Below are 22,274 nucleotides of genomic sequence, written 5' to 3'. Positions count from 1 at the left end.
AAATTGAATTAATCTCAACTGCCTGTAACAAAAGCAGAAATTAATCGGAAATCTGAAGCACTTGCTTTAAATGAAAGGAATAGAATAAAAGTGGCTTCAACTGCGTGGAATAAAAATAAAAGTTACTCGAAAAATGTGAAGATTTCAAGAATTTGCTTAAAATGCCTGGAATAAAATAAAAATCACTTCAATTGCCTTGAATAAAAGTAAAAATTACTCAAAAAATATGAGATTTTCAAGAATTTACTTCAAATGTCAGTAATAAAATGAAAATTACTTCGACTGCTTGAAATAAAAGTAAAAAAGACTGAATAAGAGTCTAAAACATTCAAGAATTCCCTTCAAATGGAGAGAATAAAATGAAGATGACTTCAACTGTCTGGAATAAAAGTAAAATTTACTCTAAGCAGTGGCGGCTCGTGACATTTAACTATGGAGGGGCGCGCAAATCCAAATAAATATATACTTACTAATAAATAAAAAAATATAACTGGACGTACCTAAGTATAAGTTATAATATCTGAGACATGACGGTTTGCAGTCATCATGGTACAATCACAAAAAGTTTGCACATAAATGTCTTAATTTGGCAATCAAATATGAAATTACTGGGGGGGCGCGCGCCTTTGTGCCCCTATTAGCAAGCCGCCACTGTAAAAACGTGAAGCTTTCAATAATTTGCTTCAAATGCCTGGAATGAAGTTAAAATGACTTCAACTGCCTTGACTAGAAGTAGAAGTTACTCTTAAAATCTAAAACATTGAAGAATTTGCTTTAAATGCCAAGAATAAAATGAGAATGACTTCAACTTCCTGGAATAAAAGTAAGAATTACTCTTAAAATCTAAAATATTCAAGAATTTGCTTTAAATGTCAGTAATAAAATGAAAATGACTTCGACTGCTTGAAATAAAAGTAAAAGTGACTCTAAAAATCTGAAACTTTTGAGAATTCGCTTTAAATGCTAAGAATAAAATAAAAATGACTTCAACTGCCTGAAAAAAAAGTAAAAGTTACTAGAAAACTGTAAAATTTAAAGAATTTGCTTTAAATTCCAGGAAAAATTAAATTAGCTTCAGCTGCCTGGAATAAAAGTAAGAGCTACTCAAAATATGTGAAGCCTTAAAAAAATTCGCTTTAAATGCGAGGAATGAGGACAAAATAACTTCAACTGTCTTGACTAAAAGTAAAAGTTACTCTGAATATTTTGAACATTTAAGAATTTGCTTCAAATTCCAAGAATAAAATGAAAATTACTTCAACCTCCTGGAATAAAAGTAAACGGAATTCTGAAAATCTGAAACATTCAAAGATTAGCTTTAACTGAGAGGAATGAAGATAAAATGACTTCAACTTCCTAAAATAAAATTAGAAGTCACTATGAAAATCTAAAACATTTAACATTCAACTTAAATTCCAGAAATAAAATAAAAATCACTTCAACTGCCTTGAATAAAAGTAAAAATTACTCAAAAAATATGAGATTTTCAAGAATTTGCTTCAAATAAGTCAGTAATTCAAGTAAGTCAGTAATAAAATGAAAATGACTTCGACTGCTTGAAATAAAAGTAAAAGTGACTCTAAAAATCTGAAACTTTTGAGAATTCGCTTTAAATGCCAAGAATAAAATAAAAATGACTTCAACTGCCTTGAATAAAAGTAGAAGTTACTCTGAATATGTTGAACATTTAAGAATTTGCTTCAAATTCCAAGAATAAAATGAAAATTACTTCGACTGCCTGAAAAAAAGTAAAAGTTACTAGAAAACTGTAAAGTTTAAAGAATTTGCTTTAAATTCCAGGAATAAATTTAAAATAACTTCAACTGCCTGGAATAAAAGTAAACGTTCCTCTGAATATCTTAAACATTTAAAAATTTGCTTCAAATGTCAAGAATAAAATGAAAATTACTTTAACTTCCTGAAATAAAAATAAGAAGTATTCTATAAAATTGAAACATTCAAATATTGGTTTCAAAAGCCAGGAATAAAATAAAAATGACTTCAACTGCCTAAAATAAAAGCACAACTTACTTAAAAAATATGAAGTTTTCAAGGATCTGATTCAAATGTCAGGAATAAAATTAAAATGATTTTTTAAGTGCTTGGAATAAAAGTAAAAGTTATTCAAAATATTTAAATCCATAAAAAAATTCGCTTTAAATGCGAGGAATGAAGTTAAAATGACTTCGACTGCCTTGAATAAAAGTAGAAGTTACCCTGAATATCTTGAGCATTTAAGAATTTGCTTCAAATGTCAAGAATAAAATGAGAATGACTTCAACTACCTGGAATAAAAGTAAGAAATACTCTTAAAATTTAAAAAAATCAAGAATTTGCTTCAAATGTTAGGAATGAAATGGAAATGACTTCAACTACTTGGAATAAAAGTAAAAGTTACTTAAGATGTGTGAAGCCTTAAAGAATTTACTTTAAATAGCAGGAATGAAGTTCAAATGACTTCGACTGCATGGAATAAAATTAGAAGACACTATGAAAATCTAAAACAGTTAACGATTCAACTTAAATTCCAGAAATAAAATAAAAATCACTTCAACTGCCTTGAATAAAAGTAAAAATTACTCAAAAAATATGAGATTTTCAAGAATTTGCTTCAAATGCCTGGAATTAAGTCAGAATGAATTCAACTGCCTTGAAGAAAAGTAGAAGTTACTCTTTAAATCTAAAACATTCAAGAATTTGCTTTAAATGTCAGTAATAAAATGAAAATGACTTCGACTGCTTGAAATAAAAGTAAAAGTGACTCTAAAAATCTGAAACTTTTGAGAATTCGCTTTAAATGCCAAGAATAAAATAAAAATGACTTCAACTGCCTTGAATAAAAGTAGAAGTTACTCCGAATATGTTGAACATTTAAGAATTTGCTTCAAATTCCAAGAATAAAATGAAAATTACTTCAACCTCCTTCCAGGAGTAAGTAAAAGTAAGCGGAATTCTGAAAATCTGAAACATTCAAAGATTGGCTTTAACTGAGAGGAATGAAGTTAAAATAACTTCAACTTGCTGAAATAAAATTAGAAGTCACTATGAAAATCTAAAACATTTAACGATTCGACTTAAATTCCAGAAATAAAATACAAATCACTTCAACTGCCTTGAATAAAAGTAAAAGTTACTCTGAATATCTTAAACATTTAAAAATTTGCTTCAAATGTCAAGAACAAAATGAAAATTACTTTAACTTCCTGAAATAAAAATAAGAAGTATTCTATAAAATTGAAACATTCAAATATTGGCTTCAAAAGCTAGGAATAAAATAAAAATGACTTCAACTGCCTAAAATAAAAGCACAATTTACTCAAAAAATATGAAGTTTTCAAGGATCTGCTTCAAATGTCAGGAATAAAATGAAAATGACTTCAACTTCCTGGAATAAAAGTTAGAATTATTCTTAAAATCTAAAAAATTCAAGAATTTGCTTCAATTATTAGGAATGAAATGAAAAGGACTTCGACTGCTTGAAATAAAAGTAAAATTGATTCTGAAAATCTGAAACTTTCAATAATTCGCTTTAAATGTAAAGAATAAAATAAAAATGACTTCAACTGCCTGAAAAAAAGTAAAAGTTACTAGAAAACTGTAAAGTTTAAGGAATCTGCTTTAAATTCCAGAAAAAATTAAATTAGCTTCAGCTGCCTGGATTAAAAGTAAACACTACTCAAAATATGTAAAGCCTTAAAAAATCACTTTAAATGCGAGGAACGAAGTTAAAATGACTTCAACTGTCTTGACTAAAAGTAAAAGTTACTCTGAATATTTTGAACATTTAAGAATTTGCTTCAAATTCCAAGAATAAAATGAAAATTACTTCAACCTCCTGGAATAAAAGTAAGCGGAATTCTGAAAATCTGAAACATTCAAAAATTGGCTTCAAATGAGAGGGATGAAGTTAAAATGACTTCAACTGCCTAAAATAAAATTAGAAGTCGCTATGAAAATCTAAAACATTTAACGATTCAACTTAAATTTCAGAAATAAAATAAAAATCACTTCAACTGCCTTGAATAAAAGTAAAAATTACTCAAAAAATATGAGATTTTCAAGAATTTGCTTCAAATGTCAGTAATAAAATGAAAATTACTTCGACTACTTGGAATAAAAGTAAAAGTAACTCTAAGAATCTGAAACATTCAAGAATTCCGTTCAAATGGAGAGAATAAAATGAAAATGACTTCAACTGCCTAAAAAATAGTACAAGTGACTAAAAAACTGTAAAGCTTAAAGAATTTGCTTTAAATTTCAGGAATAAATTTAAAATAACTTCAACTGCCTGGAATAAAAGTAAAATTTACTCTAAAAACGCGAAGCTTTCAATAATTTGCTTCAAATGCCTGGAATGAAATTAGAATGACTTCAACTGCCTTGAATAAAAGTAGAAGTTACTTTTAAAATCTAAAACATTCAAGAATTTGCTTTAAATGCTAAGAATAAAATGAAAATGTCTTGAACTTATTGGAATAAAAGTAAGAAGTACTCTTAAAATCTGAAATATTTAAGAATTTGCTTTAAATGTCAGTAATAAAATGAAAATGACTTCGACTGCTTGAAATAAAAGTAAAAGTTACTAAAAAACTGTAAAGTTTAAAAAATTTGCTTTAAATTCCAGGAAAAATTAAATTAGCTTCAGCTGCCTGGAATAAACGTAAAAGCTACTCAAAATATGTGAAGCCTTAAAAAAATTCGCTTTAAATGCGAGGAATGAGGATAAAATAACTTCAACTGCCTTGACTAAAAGTAAAAATTACTCAAAAAATATGAGATTTTCAAGAATTTGCTTCAAATGTCAGTATTAAAATGAAAATTACTTCGACTGCCTGAAAAAAAGTAAAAGTTACTCTGAATATCTTGAACATTTAAAAAGTTGCTTCAAATGTCAAGAACAAAATGAAAATTACTTTAACTTCCTGAAATAAAAATAAGAGGTATTCTATAAAATTGAAACATTCAAATATTGGCTTCAAAAGCCAGTAATAAAATAAAAATGTCTTCAACTGCCTAAAATAAAAGCACAACTTACTCAAAAAATATGAAGTTTTCAAGGATTTGCTTCAAATCTCAGAAATAAAATGAAAATGATTTTAAGTGCTTGGAATAAAAGTACAGGCTATTGAAAATATTTAAAGCCTTAAAAAATTCGCTTTAAATGCGAGGAATGAAGTTAAAATGACTTCAACTGTCTTGAATAAAAGTAGAAGTTACTCTGAATATCTTGAGCATTTAAGAATTTGCTTCAAATGTCAAGAATAAAATGAGAATGACTTCAAATTCCTGGAATAAAAGTAAGAAATACTCTTAAAATTTAAAAAAATCAAGAATTTGCTTCAAATGTTAGGAATGAAATGAAAATTACTTCAATTACTTGGAATAAAAGTAAAAGTTACTTAAAATGTGTGAAGCCTTAAAGAATTTACTTTAAATACCAGGAATGAAGTTAAAATGACTTCAACTGTCTTGACTAAAAGTAGAAGTTACTCTTAAAATCTAAAACATTGAAGAATTTGCTTTAAATGCCAAGAATAAAATGAGAATGACTTCAACTTCCTGGAATAAAAGTAAGAATTACTCTTAAAATCTAAAAAATTCAAGAATTTTTCTTCAAATGTTAGGAATGAAATGAAAATGACTTCAACTACTTGGAAAAAAGTAAAAGTTACTTAAAATGTGTGAGGCCTTAAAGAATTTACTTAAGTTCAAAAAAACATCAAATTCAAAAAAATCAAAAGAAATCACTATGAAAATCTAACATATTTAACGATTCAACTTAAATTCCAGAAATAAAATAAAAATCACTTCAACTGTCTTGAATAAAAGTAAATATTACTTCAAAAAATATGAGATTTTCAAGAATTTGGAATAAAAGTACAGGCTATTGAAAATATTTAAAGCCTTAAAAAATTCGCTTTAAATGCGAGGAATGAAGTTAAAATGACTTCAACTGTCTTGACTAAAAGTAGAAGTTACTCTTAAAATCTAAAACATTGAAGAATTTGCTTTAAATGCCAAGAATAAAATGAGAATGACTTCAACTTCCTGAAATAAAAATAAGAAATACTCTTAAAATTTAAAAAAATCAAGAATCTGCTTCAAATGTCAGGAATAAAATGAAAATGACTTCAATTACTTGGAATAAAAGTAAAAGTTAATCAAAATGTGTAAAGCCTTAAAGAATTTACTTTAAATACCAGGAATGAAGTTCAAATGACTTCGACTGCATGGAATAAAATTAAAAGTCACTATGAAAATCTAAAACAGTTAACGATTCAACTTAAATTACAGAAATAAAATAAAAATCACTTCAACTGCCTTGAATAAAAGTAAAAATTACTCAAAAAATATGAGATTTTCAAGAATTTGCTTCAAATGTCAGTAATAAAATGAAAATGACCTCGACTGCCTGAAAAAAAGTAAAAGTTACTAGAAAACTGTAAAGTTTAAAGAATTTGCTTTAAATTCCAGGAATAAATTTAAAATAACTTCAACTGCCTGGAATAAAAGTTAGAATTATTCTTAAAATCTAAAAAATTCAAGTATTTGCTTCAATTATTAGGAATGAAATGAAAATGAATTCGACTGCTTGGAATAAAAGTAAGAGGTATTCTATAAAATTGAAACATTCAAATATTGGCTTCAAATGCGAGGAATAAAGTTGAGATGACTTCAACTTGAATAAAAATAGAAGTTACTCAACATATGTGAAACCTTATAGAAATAGTGTGAAGTGTAAAATATGTGAAGCCCTCTTCTACTTTCCGAGATATAGGTATGGCATTTTTAGAAGTGTTAGAACCAGGCAAAATCTTTAAAACCATTAGGAACCCATAAATAAGATGACTATTTCTTTGGGTATCGGGTTACACAAATGGATCTAGGGCAACTTGAACCCAAATGAGGGACACTTGGGTTTTGGCCTGAAAAGCGTGCACTTGTCGGATACAGAACCCTATTTTTAGCTTAATTTAGTCGTTTGCGTTTATATTAATATTTTTATTCTCTTCTGTCTTAATCTGATTTCATTGTAATAAAATCCGTGTGTTATTTAGAAATCGTCTTAATTATTTTTGAGTTTTACAGAAGTCAATTTTAAAGAAAAAAAAGTGAACTTTTTAAAATGCCGTAATTTCTATAAATCTCCTCAGATCTAGAAGAATATTTTCTCTGTGGCCAAAAATAACATTAAGACCCAAATAACTCTTAATAAAACAAACATATTCGGACCCAACCAGCTGACATTTCATTAAAATTGATTACTAATATAGAACGAGAGAGTGGAAATTTCCACAAACAGATGAGAAGCGTGCGCATTTAAATTAAATTCGTCGGGGGGGAATTATAAATGAACCGCAAGTTTTTATTTTGGTTTTAGGAGGGTCGTACACCCAACAGACTTTCATAATTTAAGTTACAATGCACTATTATAAAATCATATTTTATTTTCATTTAATTCAATTCCTAGTTGTTGCTATTTTTTGCCTCAATTTTAGGTATTTGTATGATATAAAGTAACGTATAAGAACCATACAGTTATAAAATTTAAGAAGATCCGTTCGTCCACGAGGACTTTCCTACACCGCTGGTAGAAATTTGACGTCACATCCAACGTCACTATGAAGGATCATTCTTTTATGTATAGAACACAGTGGGTCAACTATACATACATGGAATATACCATCGAAGTTCTATTGATGTTTTAATGTCTTGAGGGAGTTTTTGGTCTAAGGATTCTATGAGTAAACTAGGACTTATTCCTGGATATTAAGAATATGGGTAGAACAAAAACACAAATTATAATAATTATTCTTTTATTTTTATTACTTAAGCAGCGAATGAAGCAAAAGTCGAAAAAGGAATGAATATTAAATATATCCCTTTTAATACAGACTAATACGGACCTAATGAATCGGTCTATGTATTAGTAAAAACACTACTTCAGTTATTATACAAACGCATTTGCTTTCTGTCCATTCTTTAAGTTGCTAATTTCATTAATTACATTTATAATTTCATTGGTAAGATTTTCCGATGTCTGATTTTCAATTGGAATAAAACCCATAAATGACTCTTTAATAACAATATCTACTAACTTCTTATTTTGATCATATTCAACAGAAACATATCGAAAAATAAGACTAAACTGATCAATTTTAGATATCTCCTGGGTAGTATCTATAATTATTGAAAAAAAAGGAGCTGACTCTATAGATTTTTTTATTTAATTTTTAACAGCTTTTCCTAATATATTTATTATTTCATTTTGTATTTGCGGACTTAAATAAGTAGTTGACATTTTCGAATGATTCTCTAATAAATTTTTTAAAACTTGATCGTACTTAGAAAGTCACTTTATAATGGACAAAAATACTCCTGGATTGCTTGAATGTAGTTTTCATTTGTACCTCGAAATGGCATATTTGTTGTCGCTAAGGTAAGAGTTACATCAATAATTCGCTCTAGTATTTGCCTCCATTTATTAATCTCATGACAAAACAAATATTCTTGGGCTTTGTCTATTGTTTTATTATTTTTCCATTTATCAAAAATAGCACAACAATTATTATGCTCATCATTGGCTTCGTGTCTCTTTATGATACGGTTTAAGTGATTCCAGTCACTAAAACTATAAATCAATTGATCGGGTTTTTGTAAGTTACAGAATAACCAACATGGTTGACAGTAGCATTTATTTAGTTTCAGTGAATAACATAGCCACCATCTTTGTGTTTTAATGCCAGATTTAGATATTTCTGAATAATAAAATGAGGAAAAACTTCTATTGTTTGCATCTTTGGGAAATGGTCCTCGTGGACGACAAGGTTCGTTATCAATAATAAATATTTTCTCTTGGATTGATAAAGCTTCGCCAAAATTAGCTTTGTCCGTAGGAAAATTTACCTATAAATATTTTTTATTCCTAGTTTTAGCTCTAACGCTAAAACTATTCTAGAATAAAGAGATGTGGAACGGAACAAATGGATATGGAACAGAGAACGAATAAAAAAATTTAATACAAATTACCAAAAAAAAATAATAATTTATTCGTGATCTAATGATTAATATTGGTTTTTTACAATCTGATCGTAAAATGCGATTTTAATAAAAACAGAAATATTTTATGTAAAACATACGGGACGTTAGTGTTACAGATCCATTTGTCAGACTATGCACCTACTTACATTAATATCTGGTTTATCAGTGATAAGTATCTCTGATACGAGTTCATCTTTATTAGTTAAGCATTCAGTTAGGTCGGAAATTTCAGTATTTGCCTTAAGTTCAATTTCAGGTACAGCAATATTTTCACCTAAAAAAAAATTAAAATAAACGATTATGTTATGATTGTTAAACCACATAACATTCGTAATAGGCATGACCATTGATTTTAATTTCTTTTACCAAAATTCCTTCTTATTTTTAATATTAAATTAATATGTATGTATGTAAATTATGTAATTATATGTATGTACATTATGTAAAAAATACGTAAAAAAAAAACAAAGTAAAATAACATACTTAATGTCAGGAAAGGCTAAGTCGTCAGATTAATTTATTGTAGAAACCCTATAATAGTTGTTTTGAGAGGCCCGTTTGATACTTTAAAAGTTATGGCTTACTCTAAGGAATGAATCGTTGTGCTGATGAGAGACTTTTGATGGTATGATACTTCAATAATTTTGTTTGTAAACTGTTCTAGCCAGGCGGCATTAGGTAATAATAAAATCTAATCATAAACTCTCTATCTTTTTTTGATAGAGAGTTTTTAAGAACACTTGTAATATTTGGCCGGCCTAATATAAATAATTATGTTTCGAGACCTAAAAAGTGAGATATTGAGAATTTGTAAAATACTTACCACTAGGAGATTGACTCACAATCGTAGACGTAGAGGGTGTAGCAATCTCACCAGTAACAAAATTAGTTAAAGAGGATCTGCTTGAATTTAAAAATTTGTAAATTTTTTGATGTTTTCGAGTTTTCTCTTCAAGCTCGGCTTTCTTTTTCCTTTTACTTGCACCAGTATAAATGTTTATAATTGGAACTCATTTTATAGACTGTTAATTAAAAGTAGGAATAAAATACAAACTGCCGCCCTGCCCTGCCCTACATATATACCAAAACCCAAAACCAAAAAATAAAATAATCTGTACATAACAACTCGGGGATGGGTTTTTTCGGGCCCGGTACCACAGATGTAAGTAGCTCCAGTGAAGCTATTTACATCTGTGCCGGTCCACTGTTATCGGATAATATGTCATATGTAATAATACATAATACGGTCTGCATCGGGACCGTCGAAAGTCTATCGCCGTCGTTAGATCGTCGCACAGTAAACAGAGAAGAATAGTAAAGGCACAGATGTAAATAGCTCCGCACGGAGCATTTACATCTGTGGTAAAGGCTAAAGGCACAGACTTAAATGACGCTAGCGTTATAGCGGAGTAAATAACGGGTTAAAATGTTTCAATTTTTTTTCCGGCTTAGAACCAGATGAAACCTTTACCAAATCATTAGTTTGGTTATTGCACATACGAAATGGGTAATTACGACTTTTTTTAATGGTACCGAGTTTTTTAAAATCAGAATTTAAAAAAAAAATGGTTTAATTCAAAAATGTTACCATTATACATTAAACTGCCAATATCTCCGAAACTAATTCATATAGCTAAATTTTCTTTTTTTTTTGCTTAAAGGGCATATATAAGCGCTAACAACTGCAGTAAAATAATTGCAGAAAACTTATATTCTTGTTAATAAAAAACACGAAAATTATAAAATTTATATGGTTGGTATTGAATTTTTCAGCAAGCGATAAACTTTTTTATTATGATGAATTTTGCATACATGCTACGAATGAAATGTAGAAAAAACCATAAGAACGTTTTTAAAAAAAGCCACAGGTTTCTATCCAAAATAGTTTTTGAAATATGAATTTTTAAAGTAACGCGTAGGCGGAAATTGCCGCGCTCTATACCGTTGCCGACCGAACGTACTTCCAACTGCCGCCATTTATTAACCATCTACGAATAATTTATAAATGAAGTTGGTGAATAATAAGAACTTAAGATACAGTTACATTCGTTATAACACTCCAAGCCCTGGGATACACATATACACTTTCTAGTGTTGCAGTTTCCATCGAAACATCGAAGAACTAAAATTTTCCGTAGTTCCTTTGGGACGGGATCCTGTGTCGCAAATATTGGAGTCCATATATTAGACTCTCTCTCATTTGTCCAACCATATTTTCTTGGGTCTTCAAAATTCATATATGGTATGTGACTGTTATACCAAATTTTTAATTGATATATGCACATAAAATAAGAAATAAATTGTAATGTGTCCATATACTCATTTATGTCCTCAGGAATGGGAAATTCTTTCCGCTTGGATTGAAATTCGCGCATTTGATTCTTTAATATTCTAGCCGCTCTGTGTAAGATATGAACTTCATTTTCTTGAAAATATGGCTCATGATCTAAATAATTTAATTCAGATTCACTCGTTGAATCTGACGTCTCCGCGGAATTATCTAGTTTCGTTGGGGATTATTTTTTTGGTGATAACAGAGTTTTATTTCCTAATTTTAATTGTTTGTTTCTAAATGCCTGAATATTCTTTTTTAATATATAGTGACCATAGCATCGTTTATGATATTTGGCATCATAAGCAAACAAATCCTCGTATCCACATAGCTTTGAAATCATAGAAATATCTTCCCGTTTTTATGCTGCATTAATATTTTTTTCGTGCGTACCTTTTCCTGTTCCTAGAATAAAAAGTTACACGTGTAATTTACTAAAACTCATCTAAAAGGAGGATTTTAATAAAGTTATTAAGTATTTTAAAAACTGCACTAGCTAAGTCTAAATGGTCAAACTTGTCACATCCCATGTGATAATTAATTGATATACCATGGATAGAGTTACAGAAAACTTTAGTGATCGTATTACATCGCCCACCACTTTCAGTTAAAAGTTAATTTAAATTCATTTAATCAATGTAATAAAAACCAAACTTGTCACTGCTATTAGTTAAAAGATGTTGCATACGGCGGAAAATATTTATAAATTTATCCAATTTTAACCTTTTGCACCCACTAAAAGTTAATGTAAAAAATTACTTTTATGTATATTTTTCTCAACTTTTTAATATGAAAAACTTTTCGTAGCTATAATTAAAATGTTATACTAACCTGTTTGTACGGATGTTAATTTTTCTTTATTTTTAGTGCCTGATTTGCCACATATTAAACACATTCTTCGTATATCAAACGTACTACCCCTGCGAGTGACGGTGCTTGTACTTGGCTGTGTGTCGTCGGTTTGGTCAAATTGTTTACATATTTGTTTACTTGTAAATTATTTTCTGCAAGATACATGGTACACAACTGTCAAAGTGCCGTTTAACATTTGCTCCTTTTTCTCCAAAATATTACGGATAATAGGGTCATTTCTTTTCTGAGCAAAGTTTATTATCATACGTAGACCTTTTTGTGTTGGTTTTTTTACAATACAATCATCATTGTTCAATAATTGTTCACATAAGAGGCACTTCATTGTTGCTATTGTTCATATGAAACAGAAACAAACACATCAATAAAACTCTCATAAAACATAAACACACACCAACGCAATAAAAACGTGTTTTAACGCACAAAAATCAAGAGCGTTACGACACAGCTTTAGTGGTTATGATATGATCAGAGACAACCAAATTTAAAGATTTGAGACAAAAAAGAAATAAAGAAGTTTTAAAAGAAAAGAAGTTTTAAAGAGAAAAAAGTTTTAAAGAGACAACCAGAGAAAAACAAATTTGATTGTCTCTGATATGATGAGTCACGCGTCTCTCGCGAACGTCGGCGACTGTTGTTTGACTCGCTAATCTGGCACAACTTTGCAGGTGGATTTCTCGCAATCTAGCTAATATATCCGATTGCAGTTACTTTTAAAAACTTCGTAACAGTTTTGTCTACCTTTTATTCGCAGATTGTATGGAAAAATGTTTTCAAATAAAAAAGTTTCTCGCTTGCTCAAAAATTCATTGAAGAAAATATAATTTTAATGATTTTTAAATGTTATATTAATAAAAAGAAACGTATTTTGGATTTATTTTATCGCAGTTTTCAGCGCTTATGTATTCTCATTAAAACAAAGAAAGATCTTTTGAATATGTTAAAAAGTTTCAGAGATATTAAAAGGTTAAGGATAAAAAACACTTTTTTTTTTAATTCCTGCCTTTTTGCAATATTCTCCATTTTTTAAAACTCGGTACCACTAAAAAAAGTCGTAAATGCCCATTTCCTATGTACAATAACCTAATTAATGATTTGGTAAAGGTTTCATCTGGTTCTAAGCCGATTTTATTTTTTTTAAGAAGGGAGCTACTTTTATTGTCTTTTTTACTCCGCTATTATTTAAATCTGTGCTAAAGGCTAAAGGCTAGAAAAGATTTGCTTCGGCTGCGGATAGGCACATCGATGTAAGAATTTTAGCCGAGTGTTGGATTTTTATGTGGTTTTTTAGATTATATAAGTTCACAATATATTATTGAGTTTTAGTTTAAATTTACATACTCTGTTTATTTATTTATTATTATGTTTATTAGCTGGCTACGGGCCCTTGAGAGTGGCGGGCCTGGTTCCACCGAACCCGTGGAACCATTGTAGCTACGGCGCTGGACTCAAAACGCTTTTACTTACTTAGTTACGGAAACGCGCTGACACGGGCCAGAATAAGAAATTCGCCACGTTCTACACGCTGTCACCGAACATAAACTAGAATCTTGTTCTTTATATTGTGACGCTGTGTAGGGAACGGAGTTCATCGATACTCATTACATTTCCTAGACTGTAAAGGGGGGTTTACACGATGCCAGTGACTTGAACAAGTTACTAAAATCCAGCACTGGATTTTAGTACTTGCTTTGTGTAAACATATATTCCAATACTAAATTCCAGTACTGATTTTAGTAACGATTCCAGTACAGTGAATAGAAAGCATTTCTATTTACTGGAGCAAGTGGTTACCCCCACTCCCACTATCCTCTTAACTAAACCTGTGTAGACACGATGATTCCAGCGTTCGATTTTAGTAAATAAATCAGTACGTAGTTTTAGTAATTGTTTTAAAGTGTAGGTGTTATTATTATTTAAAATGTGCGCAAAATGGACTGAAGATACCACAGTAAAGTTTGTAGAATTATATAGCGAGGAAGAGTGCCTTTGGAATACACAGTTGGTAATCTATAGAAATAAACAAGCCCATGAGTCGGCTATAAAAAGAATTGTGGAAACAATGGAAATCGAGAATTTTGGCCCAATAGATGTAAAAAACAAAATAAAAACTCTAAGGTCGAGGTATGTACAAGAGGTAGCAAAAATTAAGAAATCGCAAAGCTCTGGGGCCGGAGCCGATGAAATATATAAACCAAAAATGAAGTGGTTTTCAGTTATGCATATGTTTTTACAAACAATGGATAAGAGAAGGGTAACATGCAGTAATTTGGTAAGTAAGAAGCTACTATATATTTTTTATTATATGTACCTATATTAGTAATTGAATACAAAATATATTAAAATGAAATTAAAAAATCATTCGTTCCTGCCATGAAACGGCCGCTTTAGTCATAAAATAGTGTTTATATTTATTCCTTAAATTTCTTGCAAATTGTGAAGAATGATTACTTCCTATACGTGAAACTGATGGCAAACCAGCTACTTCTGACCTCCAACTTCCAAGAATAATTCTACCTTGATCGATATCTTCTTCGTCAACGTATCCCTTTGGCAAATATTCATTTACAGTAGTGCATCTAAGCCAGTTATGTAGGGCACAACATGTTCTGACTATTTTATCCACTGATGATAGTCCACAAGCTATGGGTTTCTCAAAAACTCGAAATCTAGACACTAAAATACCAAAACTATTTTCCACAATTCTTCTTGCACGAGACAATCTATAATTGAAGATTTTTTCATCAACAGTAAGTGCATTCTTTGAATATGGTTTAAGTAAATAATGCTTTAACGGAAAAGCGTCGTCTCCAACAATAAATCCACCATCCGGTAATATATTGTTTTCTAAAGCAGCAAAAATAGAACACTGCGCAAAAACTCCTCCATCTGAGGCTCTTCCATTGTAGCCAACATCAATGTATATAAAATTGTAATTTCCGTCTACAATTGCCATCAAAATAATACTGTTTTGTCCCTTATAGTTGAAAAAGTTACTGCCACAATTCTCAGGAGCTCGAATAAGTATGTGTTTTCCATCAATGGCACCATAACATCCTGGAAAATTCCATCTATGGTTGAAATCACTTTCGATAGCTTTCCATTCTTTGTTACTTTTTGGTACCTAAAATAAAAAATACTAAATAATTTCTTATTATGCCAAATGTGTGAATATGAGATATTTTCTAGGCTTCAGAAACATATAATGGATCGAATACATTACAAGTAGAAGATGAAGTTGAAGAGGCAACACACGAAGAAGTACCATTAGCAGCAGAGGTAATAAAAGCGAATGTTAGTGGAGCTATTAATGAACCTACTCCAAAACGCCATAAGGCAGCGAAGTCCAAGATTAAAAAAGTTGCTGGTTGCATCAAAGACTTAAATTCTTTAACGACGTCTATTCGAGATCTACAATCTACGGAATCATCTGAAAATTAATTCGATATTTTCGGGAAGAGCGTAGCTGCACAATTAAATAAGTTGCCCCTTTTAGCGGCCGTCACGGCTCAAGCTGAAATTCAGCAAATTTTGACTCGTTCCAGAGTGTCAAATATAGAAGGTACAAGCACCTCATTAGGTTCTTCCAGATGCACCAGTGCATTTAGTACTTTGCCGATCCCGGAATCAGGTGAAACCTTGATTTCTCCAGAATCACCCAACACATCCCTAACACCGGATAACAATACAAGCAATATGCTTTCCGAAGCATATAGATCCGCTTTTGATCTAGATACTGATAATTGGGGTTAGAATCGTAAACTTTATTTTCATTCATACTTAATATTTAGATTTCAGTTTAAAGAATAATGTGTTATTTTACATTTAATTGAATAATATGATATATGAATAATTATTTTTTTACTGTTGAAAACTATGATTTTAATTTTATAAAAAAAGGAATACGACATTATTTACCTGTATAAAATCCTCCAATGCATCGTATATGGCATCGCATACTTCTGGAATAAACTTGGAAATTGCAGGCCAGGAAACACGGAATTGCTGCTGCAAATTTCGGTAACTATTTCCAGTAGCTAAATATGACAGAGTAATTTCTAATTTTGTTCTGGCAGGTAAAGCCATTCTCATTGTGGTGTCACACTCTTAAAAATAGGTGAATAAAAATTCAACAATTGTATAGATTTTACAAACAATTTGATTCTGGAAATGGTACAGAATCAATTTATGTAGAATTTCTCTATGCTATTGTGTTTAAACAACTGTGGTTCTATAATCAACAAATTGTGTATCAATTTGATTTATTTTATTGTATATATATAGTACACTATTTGTGGACTTAAATACACACTTTAGTGTAGGTTGTTTTAACAATATATTTTATTTTCTTTCATTTCAACTATTAAATTTTATTACAAATTGTGTATAATAATACTATATCTTGTTTTATAAATTTAAATATAGTGTAGGTTACTTATTTTAGGTTTGTATATCAAATTAACATAAGAACTGGAGTTTTTTATTTCAATGTTTTGTATTTATATTCATAAAAATTTTAAAATAATCAATATATTTGTCTAAAAAAATAAACAAATTGTTTAAAAATTTAAAATACATTTTAGAGAATTTCGTCATAAATCTGTGTAATAATAAATTCTAGTGAGCCTGGGAAAAACAGGATAAAAAAAAGCTATTTTTTTATTTTAACAATTTATTTAATTGTATGAAATATTTTCGAAAATTCCACCATTAATACGTTAAAGTAATGTATTAAATCTTTTCTTCAATCGTTTCAAACGTAAGTTTTTTCCATAGATACTTTACACTGTCTCCTTTATAGCTCCATGTAAGTTTAGGGGATCTTGGTGGACACGATATATCTACAGGAGCCTTCCTTCCTATCCAATAAAAAAAAATCTTAATTATTTGTTTTAATAGCCAAGGTAATTTTTAAATTTTTAAAATTTAATTTTAAAAGGTTTTTAGTTTGTTGATAATAGTTTAGTTACCATAGTAACATATCCAAACATTATTTATTTTCTTGTTTCGATAGCAACTAGACTAAACCAAAATAAACAGCAAAAAAAAATTAACAATGGTTATAAAAGCTTATTTTTTAAAAACAACCCTATCATGTGATACATCATTAGAATCAGATTCCGAGATCCCTGTACTAAACATCGAAAAAAGCTCACCCTGTATATATCGTATTTTTCCCCCTCTCTAAGGTTTTAATAATTTAGTAGGAGCTTTAGTTTCCTATTTAAAGGTTAAATTTTTTCTGAAGATTTTTGAAAAGTGGCAGACTGTCTTCTCCCTGGTCTTAACTGGATGCCACAGGAAATTGTTATTGTCATGAATGTACATCTTTTATGCTGTAGAAATCTTAAAAACAAAGTAATTACAAAAAAAGATGATCTTCTCGTTAACTTACCAAATCTTCGACCCTATTGGATTTTTGTGCTTAGTTATTTTGATACCTTTGTTCAGCTTTCGCCATTATGTATGATTGGTAATGTTATGCAAAGAAAATCTTACCTGGGATGAACCTATCAATGAGATCATGGGCAGATCATTTAAATTATAAGTTAAAGTCTTACCTTATCTATACTATTAGCCTTATCTACCTACCTATAGTTGTGAAAGTTATACTTGCTAGATTTAGTATCTGTGGACTGCGGTTCGCTTTTATGAAAAGTTTGATTTAAGTTTAAACAAACCACATTTATAAAGACTTACATAAAGCATTTCAATGCAATGACAATATTTGGTTTTTCTAAACCAAGTTAACCAAAGGACAAGAGTGTGAGAGCTAGTGGCTGCCCACAGTGAGTAGGTATATGTAGGTATAGGAGTTCAAATTTCCTTATAATACTACTACAGGACTTGAAAAGGACGGTACAGGACTGTCAGACAGTGCTATGATTACCATTTTGTAATACAAATTGAAATACAAATGCAATAAAGGTTACAAATTCAACCGACCTCTACATTAAAATTGGATAGGTACAAAGATAAAAAAGATGTAAAAAAAGTAAGTATACCTACTTATCTATTCTATAAGTAAAGTTATCAGTTATCACTGAAAAACTAAATAGGTACCAGCTACCTGTATGAACATCAAAATATCCAGTAAATTCCAAAGTATACAATAAATGCAAAAAAAAATATGGTGCTTACCTAATTACCTACCTACAAACTGCTCCAGGAGTTGGTCCAATAAACCCCACTCCTTAAGTTTATCTTGAACGAATATATCCATTTTTTTCTTATGCAATTTTAACACTTAACGAAACGAAAAAACCTTAAAACAAATTAATGCCGGCCGATTGATTGAAGGACTCAAGAATGAACAGTTGAACACCTGTGGCACTGGGAATTATAGCAATGCTGCCATCAAATGTATCTTAAATATTACACCGCCAATTAAAAAAGTTACGTTTCCTTTTTCCTTACGCGTGTTATTATCACGATATTATTTAAATAAATAAAATTAGAACTTATGTTGATTGGGCTTATTTTTAAATATCCTATTAAATCATTTTCAATTAACAACTTTAAATCGACTGCAAATTTTGATGCATATCTTTACAACTGTTTAATATTGAATCTGGCAACATTGACGCTAACAACGAAGTTCTAGCGGCAAAGGCAAGGGCGTCGGGCGCGTCCTCCTTTATACACAATTGTGTATTATAACTACACAATACATAGTTTAAAATTCTATAATTGTGAAGGGCTATTAGCAAGAATCTTTTTTATTCTACACAATTGTAAATAAAATCAACACAAGCCAGAATAAAAAATAATTAAAAATTGTAGTAAAAATATACTTGGTTATTAGATTTTTTACCAAACTGCATTGGATTTAAAAAAAAAAATTTGGAATATTTATACATATTATCTTAATAATTAATATCCACTTATGGTGTATTAATTTAATATGCAATAATTGTATAAAATATACACATTAAAACATATACAAAATGCGTGAGAATTTTTATACAGGACTGTGAGATATTATCTAACAATTGTGTATTAAAATTAAACATTTTTTTTTACACAACAAAATGTGAAAAAATCCATCGGGATTTTTCTGTGTGCAGATCGCTGTATGGCTGGCGATATTTTTTTCAGAAGAACGTCAAAGGAAGCAGGAGACATTCTCATACAGTTTCTGTATTCTTGAACGTCTTCGATGGCAACTTCCTTTAAAAGCATGTTAGATGCACCATGCGTGCTTCTCCTTGCCAGCCATTTTCTAACCCAAATTCTTTTCTTGGGATTTGTTGTTAATTCACTCTGAACAATGTCAATTAACTCCTCTATCAGTACTTTAACACCTAATATTAAGCTTCTTTTAAGTAAAACATATTCCTTCTGCTTCGCACTCATCATTTAAATTTAACGTTTTTAATTCTCGCCTGTAACCTACACTACAAAAACTTGATAAAATGGATTTTATGCAAGTTGACTGGGATCATATAGACAAGAACTATCTTCCAAAGCACTTGCTTTTGGTACTGGATTCTAGTAACTTGTTCAAGTCACTGGCATCGTGTAAACCCCCCCTTTAGGGCAACCGGTAGCGTTGACGGTCTAGGAAACGTAAAAATGCTTACCGTTAAATGAATTAAAGAGGAAATTTTATTTCGAAAGTGATTTTGTCCAACCGTTTCCCTCAAGTTGGTCTCACTGTACAACATCGACTGAAAATCGGCCCGCTGAACTCGATTTTATTTTCAGCTGGCGCACGTTCAGTAGTTTCAGACCGTAATTTTCGCGTTTACCCAACAAACCACGTTTAATTTTGTCATAAAAAAAAATTATTATTACGTTTATTTATTGTTCGATTATTATATAAAAGTTTTTATTGCATTTGCTAGAGTCGACTGTATAGTTTTTATGCGGTGGTGCTAGGTACTTAAAAATTTGGCGATTTCTTTCCTATTAGATTGCTAGAGAGAAAATCAATACCTAATAATAATAGGAAGTGTTCTCGGGTAAGTTTTTGGGTACAGATTTATATACATAGTTTAATTTTATTTATTACGATGAAATACATGCTTAGTCTAATGCAATTAATTAAGGATCTTATGTGGACCTTTTCAAACAAGTAGATTTTTTAGTTTCTGATTTTTCTAATTAATTAAGCAACCTAAGTGCCTAATTAATTGGACTAATAAGTTATATATATCTAATTTATTGTATTATGTTATTTATTGTAGTATGTTCCAGACTTCTCTTATTTATTCCAGACATCTATTGACATATTTCTTTATGCTATCCGAGGCATTTAAGACAGGTCACATATCCTCAATTTCTTTCAGTAATTTCGCAAACTTACAAGGTAATTTTAGATTTTCTTTTTAAGTCCTACGTCTGTCTTCTTGGATACTCTTGACGCTTTTTTAAGTTTATCTGAAATTTAGGGCATTTAAAATTATTTAAAAATTTATTCCTGGTATTAAAACAATTTTTTTCTAATTCTCCACTGCAAGTATAGACTATTTCTTCTAAGAAGAAATAGTCTATACTTGCAGTGGAGTCCTAGGTTAAGGTAAAATGAAAATTCTTTGGTCTCCCTCCACTTACGATTTATTAAACATTTATTTAACTTAAAATTCCCTACATGTTTCCGACACAGTGGTGATAATCATCAGGGGGTAAAAAGATTTAAAATTGGTAATAGGGACACTCCCCAGGGTTTGATTACGTATCAATACATTCAACTTCAATATAAAATATTACAATTCTAAGAATATAATTCAATATAAAATATTACAATTCTAAGAATATAAAGCACTTAGATACCAGAGTATCTGTATGTGCTATGGTAGAAACAATTTAAAAATTCTAATATATCAATGTTGTTACCCTTAGCAGGCTAGCCGTTATATAAATTAGTTCACAATATTTAACATTTTAAATAAGTTTACCCAAAACTACATAACAAAAATCAAAAACCAAACAATAAAAATGAGAAAAAGGGAAAAAAAAAAAGATTCATATACTTTTTAACTACAAAGGTATTATGTAGTATTTTACAGAATTTTCTAGTCTTTGGTACCTAAAACCTATAATATTTGAAACAAAATAAATAATTGAATAAATGTCCATACTGAGATTTTTTTCTTTTTCCCTTATGTATTTATGTTGTGATTGCTATTGAGTAAGAAAATAAAAAGTTTGGTGAAAAGCAGAATATTGATACAAGCACATATGATCAATCAACAAAATTTTCTTTTGTTTCCTAATATATAACTTAGGGCATGCTCATTAAACTTTTTGTAGTATTTCTGTTGTTTGACATTTTCTGGGAGAAGGTTATAAAATTTTGGAGCTAAAAATACTGCCGAATGTTGACCAAAATCTCGAATCATATAAGGTAGTACAATTTGCTGGTGTTTATTAGCTCGGGTTTGGTGTCTAGGGTTTATTATACTTTGTTTACCATAGAATTTATGAACATAAGAGCAACAGGTTGTTATAAAAAGAGTTTTTGTTATAACGAGAGCTTTATAGATCAACACAATCAGTTTTCTGCACAAAATTTCCCTTAGTAAATAAAATTTATGTAAGAGTGCCTTTATCTTTTTTGTTAAATAATCAATGTGTATATCCCATTTTAGATGTTTGTCTATATGGACTCCCAAATATTTTATAGAGTTTACCTGTGCAATTGGTTCATTAATATTGTTTACAATAATATTTTGAAAGTTTGGTCTATTTAAACTGTTTATGGAAAATGCTATATATTTAGATTTTTTTGGATTTAGTGACAATTTAAGGTGTCGAAAAAATTTTTGATTAATGATAGACCTTCTTGAAACTTAACTTTTGCCTCTTGCCATGTGTCTCCAATAAATATAATTCCTGTATCATCTGCATAGGATATTACTTTGCCAGGAGTTTTTATATCATTCACTGCATTTATATAAACATTGAAAAGTAGGGGTCCTAGTACAGTGCCCTGCGGTATTCCAATTTTAATGATATCAGGATCGCTAAGGTTATTTTTTATCTTGGTGTATTGCATTCTGTTTGATAGATAACTCTGTAAAAGTTG

The 22,274-nt window shown here is 29.7% G+C and overlaps 1 protein-coding gene across 3 annotated transcripts in view; it reads left to right on the top strand.

The window, feature by feature from the left end:
- The first annotated feature begins 19,959 nt into the window (after window positions 1–19,959).
- LOC126737369 (monocarboxylate transporter 14-like) overlaps window positions 19,960–22,274 on the top strand; it is a 28,683-nt gene continuing 26,368 nt past the window's right edge. For all 3 annotated transcript variants that reach the window (XM_050442239.1, XM_050442238.1, XM_050442237.1), the window contains exon 1: window positions 19,960–20,208. The gene's annotated coding sequence lies outside the window, so the exon portion shown is untranslated. The remainder of the gene's footprint in view (window positions 20,209–22,274) is intronic.

The sequence above is a fragment of the Anthonomus grandis genome, chromosome 6 (assembly GCF_022605725.1).
Source record: "Anthonomus grandis grandis chromosome 6, icAntGran1.3, whole genome shotgun sequence".
NCBI lineage: Eukaryota > Metazoa > Arthropoda > Insecta > Coleoptera > Curculionidae > Anthonomus > Anthonomus grandis.
This window is presented reverse-complemented; position numbering and strand designations above follow the sequence as displayed.